The sequence below is a fragment of the Macaca fascicularis genome, chromosome 10 (genome assembly GCF_037993035.2).
Source record: "Macaca fascicularis isolate 582-1 chromosome 10, T2T-MFA8v1.1".
Lineage (NCBI taxonomy): Eukaryota > Metazoa > Chordata > Mammalia > Primates > Cercopithecidae > Macaca > Macaca fascicularis.
Genome location: NC_088384.1, coordinates 37,795,001 through 37,805,000, shown reverse-complemented (window position 1 = coordinate 37,805,000; position 10,000 = coordinate 37,795,001).

The window sequence follows — 10,000 nt, the reverse complement described above, 5'->3', positions numbered from 1 at the left end:
GCGGGGAGGGGGGGCGCCGGGGGACACCTCCGGCGCGGCCGACCGCCACCAGGACGCACGCGGGGGTCTCACCGCCAGCAGCCTCCGAGCACGGAGGCGGCCCCGCGTGGCACCTGGAGCGGCCGACCAGGCCCCTTCAGCGATCCCTGCGGCTCCCCCACCGCCACGCCCAGTCGCACGCGGCCAGAGCCCCCGGAACCCGCTTTTCCCCCCACACGCACCGCAAGGCCGACCCAAACCCTCCGGGCGCCCACCGGGCCGCCACCGACCTGGCCCCGAAGGCGCGCGCCGTGGGTACGCGGACACCGGGCCAACCAGCGTGGCCGGCGGCGGCGACGCCCCCAGAAGGCGGAGCCGGGTTCGGGCCCAGACGGGGCGGCCAACAGCATAAAAGCCGGTGAGCCGCTCGGGGAAGAGAGGATCGGCAGGCGGCGGACAGGGAAAAGGAGCACAAGGCAGGCAAGGAGCCAGGGGGCCACGGAGACAAGGGCACGGGGAACCCGCAGGGGGCTAACTCGGGCAAGCAACCCTCAGGCACGGCCGGGCCACCAGGAAAACACGGCCACGGGATCCCACCGCCACAGACACGAGGGCGGTCCCGCGGCGCCCCGCCTGGGACGCCGAACGGCCCTTGGGCAGCCCACCGAGCAACCCCCTCACGAGCCCCGGGTCCCACCACCGGCGGCCCCGAAGCAACCTCAGCCACAAGCCCAACACCAGGGGCCACATGTCGCCCGTTTCTCGTCCGTCCCGGACCCGGTCCCGCTCCGGGAGACCGGCGCGCCGCCCCGTGGGGACGGCTCGCTCCCCAAGGACCAGGCGGCCCCACACCCCGCGCCACGCGAACGCGGTCATCGGCAGCGGTCGCGGCTCGGCACGGGAGCGGGCGGAGAGCCGGCTCACAGCGGGGAGCGGCGTCGCGCGCCAGACGGAGTGCCACGCGCACCCGCCGCTCGCAGCAGCCTTCCCATCCGCTAGGACGTCGGGCCCGGCCCAGCGGGATCCTCCCCCAACTCGGAAGGGGGAGGCGCGGGCCACAGTAGACGACGAGCCGCGCGCTCGGCCCCCACCGCGGGGTCCGGCGGAACCCTCACTGTCCCCCCACCTCATCCCGTCGAGGCGGGGACAGCGGAGGAGGAGGGTTCTCTGCAGGCGAGTCGCTACGGCAGCGCTACCACAACACAGAGAGAGGCGGCGGGCCGGGGGATCCGGTACCCCAAGGCACACCTCTCGGATCGCTAGAGAAGGCTTTCTCACCGAGGGTGGGTCACGCTCCCCACCCGCCAGTCGCCCCTCGTCGGGCCCGCAGAGGCACTCAGGGACGCCTGGGGAAGGGAGGGGGCCTGCGGCGCGAGAAGAAACCTGCGGCAACCTTGAGCGTTTGCGGTCAGGGCAGGGGCCCGGCCGGCGCGCGTGCGCACAGCCCCCAAGGCCCCCCGCCGTCCACCCACCTCCTTTCTGTGAGGCAAGGCGCCTCCAGTTAACCCACACACGACCGATCGGAGGCAGAACGGCAGCCCCTCGGCGGCCGGCCGGCGCACGCGTGGCCGGCCCGAGCCCACCGCAACCGCTCACACGGCCCGCGCTCACCCGCCAGAGGGGAGCACGGGACGTGCGCTCGCCAGACCAGGCGGCGCCCTTCCCCGCGTGGGAGGGGCGCGTCTCACTCAACCGCCTCGACCCGCACAGCCAACGCGCTCCCTCAGGACCCACGCGCGGACACCACGGCGGCGACCGGAGGAGGGGGCGCTGGGGGCGGGAGCGACACACCACCGCTCGGCCTCGGGCACCTGAGAGACAGCCCGGGGCGCTCCAGGAGCACCGCAAAGGCCCAGGCGGAGCCAGCGCTCGTGCAATACCCGAGAGGGCAGCACGGCGGGCCAGCGGGACAGCACCCCCACCGCCGCGGAGGGGGGCGGCCCACGAGGCGACGACCACAAGAGGCGAAAGCGAGGGGTGCCTGCTGCGTCAGAGGACCCCCGCCGACCCACGCCGGACGCCACGAGGCAGGCGGCGGGGTCGGGACAGCGAGGTCGGGCCGGGTTCCGCACCCCAGTGCCTCCCAACGCACCGCCCACAGGCGGGGATGGGAGACGGGGGAAACCCCGCGGGCGGGACGAGAAGAACGGGTCTCATTCACCACGAATGCCCGCCCCTCGCCCGTCGCGGCTCGGTCCCGGCCCGGGAGAGCGTGACATCACCACATCGATCAGGGAAAGCATCCCCGGAGCAGGGTCGGCCGGCCAGCCACAGCCTCCCCAGAGGCCAGCGAGCAGATCAGCCTGGCCATCCCCAGCCCCAGGACAGGGGCGGCAGACAACCCGGCAGAGACGAGGAATGCCTGACACGCACGGCACGGAGCCAGCGGGAGTGGGGTTGTCACGGCCGCCCCAGGTGCCCGCAGCGGGGAGCGCACGGTGGCACGGTAAGCCCGCGCCACCTTCCCCGCCGCCCCCAGGTGGGTCAGAGACCCGGACCCAAGGCGGCACCGGGAGCTGGGACGCTCGGATGCATGAGAGACCGGGCACACGGGCCCCAGCAGGCGGCTCAAGCACGAGCAGGGCCGGCTAGCCGGGTCACCGGGAGGCCGAAGACCCGCGACGCATCCAAGAGACCCAACCTCTCCAGCGACAGGTCGCCAGAGGACAGCGTGTCAGCAATAACCCGGTGGCCCAAAATGCCGGCTCGGAGTGAAACATATACCTCCCCAGGAGACAGGAGGTCGAGTCACCGACCACGCCGCCGGCCCAGGGAACCCGCGACACGGGCATCTGTCCCCAAAATCGCCACCATCGCAGCCAGACACGGAGCACCCAGGGCCCTCTGGTCGACCCCAGGACACACGCCGGAGCAGCGCCGGGCCAGGGACGTCCTCCCGGCCACCCGTGCCACGCAGGGGCCGGCCCGAGTCTCCAGAGCGAGACTCGGAAGCGTTTTCGGCCGTCCCCTCGTACGACCGGGACACACGAGGGACCGAAGGCCGGCCAGGTGTGACCTCTCGGGCCGCACGCGCGCTCAGGGAGCGCTCTCCGACTCCCCACGGGGACTTGCAAACAACAGGTCACGGCAGAGGGACCGCTCCCCGGCACCCGGGGGACGAGGCAGGACGGTCCCCGGCTCCCCACGGGGACTTGGAGAAAAAATTCGGCCGCTGCCTCAGACGGCCAGGATGCGCGCGGGCCCGCGACCGGGCCGGGAAGGGTGTCCCCAGCCTCCCGCCCCAAGCCCGGTGGGTCCCCGCGGGTCGCGGGTCAGGCCTCGGGAGCCGCGGCGTGCTGGTCGACCAACCCCGGCAGCCCCACACCCGGCTCTGGCCCGAAAGCGCAGCGACAACCTCTCCCCACATAAGCCTGCACGCCTGAGCTCTGACTCACAAGTGACGCGCCAGAGCTCTGGCGCGACCGGGACAGCCCGGCTGACGACCGCGGTCTTTCCGGAGCTCTGCCTAGCTCACAGCGGGGACGGTCCCCTCCCTCGGCAGCTGCCACCGCAGCTCCGGAAGCCAAGGGAACGATATAAAAGCGGCCGCCAGATGGAGTCCGACAACCGTCGCGAACGTCACCAAGACAGATCCGGATGGCAGGCCGGCCCGCGGACCGCAAAACCGAAACCGTGAGTCGAGAGACGCTATCCCGAGGCCGAAAACGCAGCCCCTGTACCCCAACCCCACAGAAACGGTCCCCAAACCCTGTCTCTGCATGGACCGCGACACAGTCAGAAGACAACCCACGGCGTGTGGATGTTCGGAGAGGCATCTCGGTGGGAGAAACAACAAGCAAGGACTCGGTCGCGGGTCGTTGAGGACACAGGGAGACACAGAATGCGTAGGCTCTTCCTGAATCCAGACAGAGAAGGAGGGAGGGAGGGAGGGAGGGAGGGAGGGAGGGCGGGCGGGCGGGCGGGCAGGCAGGCAGGAAAACATAAAGAAGGAAACAGAGAAAGAAAGAAAGGAAGGAAAACCTAAAGGAGAGAAAGGAAGAAAAGAGAAGAGAAGAGAAGACAAATATCAATATAAGTACTTACATTTGTATATAGGTATAACATATAAAACTACATTAAAATAGAAAAAAATTTATATGCATACACATGAATAAACAGATAAAAATGAATAAATAAAAAATAAGGTAACATAACATAAGCAAATAGGCCAGGCGCGGTGGCTGACGCCTGTGATCCCAGCACTTTCAGAGGCTGGGGGAGAGAGAGAGAAAAAAAAATGAAAGAAAGAAAGAAAGAAAGAAAGAAAGAAAGAAAGAGAGAGAGAGAAAGAGAGAGAGAAAGAAAGAAAGACAGAAAGAAAGAAGAAAGAGAGAGAGAGAGGGAGAAAGACAGCGAGAAAGAAAGGCGAGAGAAGAAAGAAAAAAAAAAGAAAGAGGAAAGACAGGAAGAAAGACAAAGCAAGAAAGCAAGATAACAAGACAGCAAGAAAGCACGACAGAAAGAGAGAAAGAGACAGAAAGAAAAAGCAAGAAAGCAGCAGAGAGAGAGAGAGAGAGAGAGCGCGCGAGCGCGAGCGAGCGAGCGAGCAATCGAGAGAGAGAGAGAGAGAGAGAGAGAGAGAGAGAGAGAGGAGGAGGAGGCGGCGAGGCGAGGCGAGGCGAGGCGAGGCGAGGCGAGGCGAGGCGAATCTACCTGCTTTCACTACATGTGGGGAGAATCAGGAAAGCCCCCACTAACAACAAGGCCTGAAGTGGAGCTGCCATCTCTGAAATCCGAGCAGAAGAGTCCACACGGGTTAAAGACACGAAGAAAGTCAGGGAAACAACTGCTCAAAGAGAAGAACAATCTGGCCCAGCCAGGGTCTGTCTCCTGAAGTTGTGTGGGCAACGAGGGAGTGGGACGGAGGGAGGGAGTGGGACGGAGGGAGGGAGGGAGGGAGGGCCTCCGAGGCTCGTGTCAAACAATAAATGATAATAAAATAAAAGGAAGTTAAAAAAAAAAATTGCGCATCATTCGTAGCATCACTGACGCCTCGAAAGGCGAGAGGCATGTGTTTATGTCACTGTGGGACTGTTTTCTTTTTTCTTTTTTTTTCTTCTTCCCTCTTTTCCCGGAAACTCACTTTTTAATTATTTCATTTTCCTTTTCTTTTTTTTTTTTAATTTTTAATTTTACTTTCATTTTTACTTTTATTTTTAATTGTTTGAGAGGTTGTCTCCCTCTCTCGCCCAGGCTGGTGTACAGTGGCGCGATCTCGGCTCACTGCAACCTCCGCCTCCCAGGTTCAAGTGATTCTCCTGCCTCAGCTCGGCCTCCCGAGTAGCTGAGATTACAGACGCGCACGACCATGCCCGGCTAATTTTTGGTATTTTGACTAGAGACGGACGGGGTTTCACCATACTGGCCCTGCTGGTCTGACCACCTCGTGATCCAGCGATCCACCACCCTCGGCGTCCCAAAGTGCTGGGATGACAGGCTTGAGCCACCGCGCCGGGCCTAGTTATTCCTTTTATTTTATTTCAAATTTTTAATTGTACGTATGCATGTATGCATGTATGTATGTATGTATGCATGCATGCATGCATGTATCTATCCTTTTTTTTTTTTTTTTTTGAGACGGACAGAGAGAGACAGTGAGAAACAGAGAGAGAGAGAGAGAGAGAGAGAGAGAGAGAGAGACAGACAGACAGAGAGAGAGAGAGAGAAACAGACGGGGGGGAAGAGAGAGAGAGAGAGAGAGAGAGAGAGAGAGAGAGAGACCAACAGACAGAAGGACAGGCAGAGAAAGAGAGTAAGACAGAAGACAGACACAGGGACACAGGGAGAGAGACAAGCGGGGGGGGGGGAGAGAGAGAGAGAGAGAGAGAGAGAGCTCCCAGACATCACGAAGCCGTTTCAATGACATATTCTCTCTGGTCTTTGTCTGGGGATATTCAGTTTTTCACCGTAGGCCTCAAGGGCTCCCAGATGTCCCTTTGGAATCTCTACAAAGAGAGTGTCTCCAACCTGCCTAATCAAAAGAAAGGTGTAACTCTTTAGGATGAGTCCACACATCGCAAAGCAGTTTCTCAAATACATTCTTTCTATTTTTCATCTGGGAATATTCGGTGATTCACCATAGGCCTAAAGGGACTCCCAAAAATCCATTCAGAGAGACTGCCCAAAAAAAGTGTTTCTAACCTGATGAATCCAAAGAATGGTGTATCGCTAAGAGATCAATCTACGCATCACAAATCAATGTGACAGATAGCCTCTCTCTGGTTTTAATCTGTGGATAGTCTGTTTTCCAACGTAGGCCTCAATGGGTTTCCAAATGTCCCCTCACAGATTCTACGGAAAGCGTGTTTCCAACCTCCTGGTTCAAAAGAATTATCCGTTCGAGGTGAATCCACACGTCAAAAAGCAGTTTCACCAGCAGCAGTTTTTCTCCTTTTCCTCTGGGGATGTTCACTTTCACCAGGAGCCACAAAGGGCTCCCAAATGTCCCTTCGAAGATTCTGCAAAGAACTGCTTCCAATCGGCCGCGTGCAGCGGCTCACGCCTGTCATCCCAGCATTTTGGGAGGCAGAGGCGGGTGGATCACCTGAGGTCAGGAGTTCGAGACCAGCCTGGCCAAAACGGTGAAACCCCATCTCTACCAAGAACACAAAAAATTTGCCGGGCTTGGTAGCGGGTGCCTGTAATCCCAACTACTTGGGAGGCTGAGGCAGGAGAATCCCTTCAACTGGAAGGCAGAGGTTGCAGTGAGCCGAGATGGTGTCACTGCACTCCAGCCTGGGGGACAGAGTGAGAGTCTGTCTTAAAAAAAATAAAAATATTAAGAAAAAAATACTACTACAACAACAACAACAACAACAACAACAACAACAACAACAACAGCAACAACAACAAAATGCTTCCAATCTGCTGAATCAACAGAAAGGTTTAACTCAGTAAGAGGAATCTACACATCGCTAAAAAGCAGTTTTACAGATAGCTTCTTGTTAGTTTTTATCTACAGTTTCCTGGTTTTCACCCTAGGCCTCGAATAGCTCCCAAATGTCCTTTTGCAGATTCTACAAAAGGGCCGCTTCCAACCTGGTATATCAAAAGAAAGGTTTCACTCTGTGAGATGAATCCACACACGACAAAGCAGTTTCAGAGACAGCTTCTTTCTAGTTTTTATTTGGGGATATTCGGTTTTTCACACTAGGCCTCAGTGGGCTCCCAAAGGTATACTCGCGGATTCTACAGAAAGAGTGCTTCAAACCTCCTCAATCAAAAATTAGTTGTAATTCGGTGCCATGAATCCACACATCACAAAGCAGTATCATAGAGAGCTTCTTTCTATTTCTCTGGTGGGGATACTCGGTTTTTCACAACAGGCCCCAATGGGCTCCCAAATGTCCATTCTGCTTCCAAACTGCTGAATCCAAAGGCAGTTTTAACTCGGTATGATGAATCCACACGTCACAAAGCTGTTTCATGAAGACCTTCTCTCTCGTTTTTATCTGAAAACATAAGATTTTTTCACCATACGACACAAGGGTCTCCGAAATGTACACAGAGAGATTCAACCAAAAAACCCTTCCAACCTGCTGAGTAAAAAGAAAGGTTTAACTCTGCGAGACGAATACACACACGACAAAAGCAGTTTCACAGAGAAAGGTGTTTTTTTTGTTTGTTTGTTTGCTTGCTTGCTTGCTTGCTTGCTTGCTTGCTTGCTTTTTGGTTTGTTTTCTTGGTTTTTTTTTTTTTTTTTTTGGAGACGCACTTCCGCTCTTGTTGCTCAGACTGGAGCGCAATGGCGCCATCTCGCCTCACTGCGACCTCCGCCTCCCAGGTTCAAGCAATTCTCCTGCCTCCGTTTCCCTTCCCGAGTAGCTGGGATTACAGGCATGTGCCACCACGCCCGGCTAATTTTGTATTTTCAGTAGAGACGGGGTTTCTCCATGTGGGTCAGTCTTGTCTCGAACTGCCGACCTCAGGTGATCTGCCAGCCTCGGCCTCCCAAAGTGCTGGGATGACAGGCGTGAGCCACCGCGCCCGTACAATTGTATTGTATCGTATTGTATTGTATTTACATTGATTGATTGATTGATTCATTGATTGATGCTGCCTGATCAAAGGTCACTCAGGCCCAGTCGTCAAAGTGGCGATTTCCTAGGCAACAAGGAAGGGGGGAGCTTGGAGGTGGGGGCGGGGGCGGTGGAGAAGACACAGTTGCCCCAGGCTGTGCGCAGGCGGCCTGAGCTTCCTTCCTCTGTTGAGGCCTCCATTTTCAGAGTAACAGTGGCCGCTAGGTGATGCCCGACGTCTGCCAATGAGACTGTCAGCCCGGAATGAATTGGGATCGCCTGGAGGGTGAGGCGGGAGGGGGAAGGATGGAGGCCCCCACAGCACAGTGGGTCACCGCGCCCTTCCAGGCGATCCCCACAACTAATCGACCAGGGCCCCTGGGGGCACACAGCCTAAGACCCCAGCCATCGGATCATCTGGAACTTCTGTCCGAAGACGAGAGACGAGAGACCGACTGGAAATTCTCTCGGTCAAGGTCCAAACCTAAAAGAATCACTGACACAGACACCAGGACTAACTAAGACAATTTGTAAAAGTTTCCGTGTTTTGGGTGAATCCGCGTATTTCTGGATCACAAAATTACTGATTTTGAACATTGCGGTTTTTCTACTCCTTACGTGTACGGTCCTGTGATAGACAGACCAGGGGACTCCTCAGCTCAGAGTCCATGAGGCCAGAAGCTGACATCCTAAATTTCTATGTAGAATGAATTTCAGCAAGCCAGCCAAACACTCTGCCGTAAAACTGTCCGGAAGACAAGCGGTGGTGTTTCGGGGGCGGACTGGGGGGGGAGGGGGGGGGGAGCCGGGTGCGGTACGCTCACGCCTGTCATCCCCGCACTTTGGGAGGCCGAGGGCAGGCGGATCCCTCGAGATGGTGGCCATTGCACTCCAGCGTGGGCAACAAGAGCGAAAACTCCGTCCAAAACAAGAACAACAACAGAAACGTTAAGTGCCGTCTGCTGTTATTTTTGCTTCCCACCCCGAGAAGAACAGAATACAGCTGTTGTCTCCCTGCCCGCCTGCCTGCCTGCCTGCCTGCCTGCCTGCCTGTCTGCGTGCCTGTCTGTCTGTCTGTCTGTCTGTCTGTCTGTCTGTCTGTGACAGGGTCTCGCTCTGTCTTTCGCCCAGACTGGAGTGCAGTGACACCATTGTGGCTCACTGCAGCCTCAACTTCCCCGGGGTTAGGGGATTCTTCTAAGGGATCCTACGGCCTCGGCCTCCCAAAGTGTTGGGGTTACAGGCGTGAGCCATCAGCACCCGGCCTGAGTTCATACATCTGGTCTCACTACGCCTTAACCACACGCCCGTGAAGCACTCAAGTCAAGAGAGAGTCGGCAAGAGACTTTCAGCATTCTCTCCCAAAACCAGTGAGGTGGATGGCGGCCCTGTGTTTCCCAAGCTCCTGTGGTTTTAGGTGGCCACGCGTAGAGGATAGATAGATTTCAAATGTTTCCAGAGAGGCGCAAGCCACAGTCATTCAGGACATCCGAGCGCGAGATGGGGTTTCTGACAGCGACTTAAGGGCCAGGGAGGGCCAGAGTCTGCCGGGGCCCTCGTTCCAGTGCTGGGGCCGATGGAACCCAAGGCTGAGGGAGCCAGCAGTCCGCACAGAGAGAGCTCCAGCCCTAGGCCCCACCGTGCAGACCGACTCAGAAGGAAGAGAGTCCCTCATCCTACATACGTCACATCCCTCCACTGAACTTGGGAGCGGATCCGTTTTCCAAACATGAGGTGACTCTCGGTTCGAAATGGATCACAAGGGGCCGGGCTTTCCAGAGTCGGCATGATAAAGAAGTCATTCTGTGGCACAGAACGAGGTGTGGCTCTTATCTAGACTCCGCAGTGAAAGCCAGTGAAACAGGGCGAAACCCCGTGTCTACTAAAAATTAAAAGAGGAGCCGGGCATGGTGCCGCTTGAAGGCAGGAGAATCGCTGGAACCCGGGAGGCAGAGGTTGCAGTGAGCTGAGATCACACCACTGCATTCCAGCCTGGGGGACAG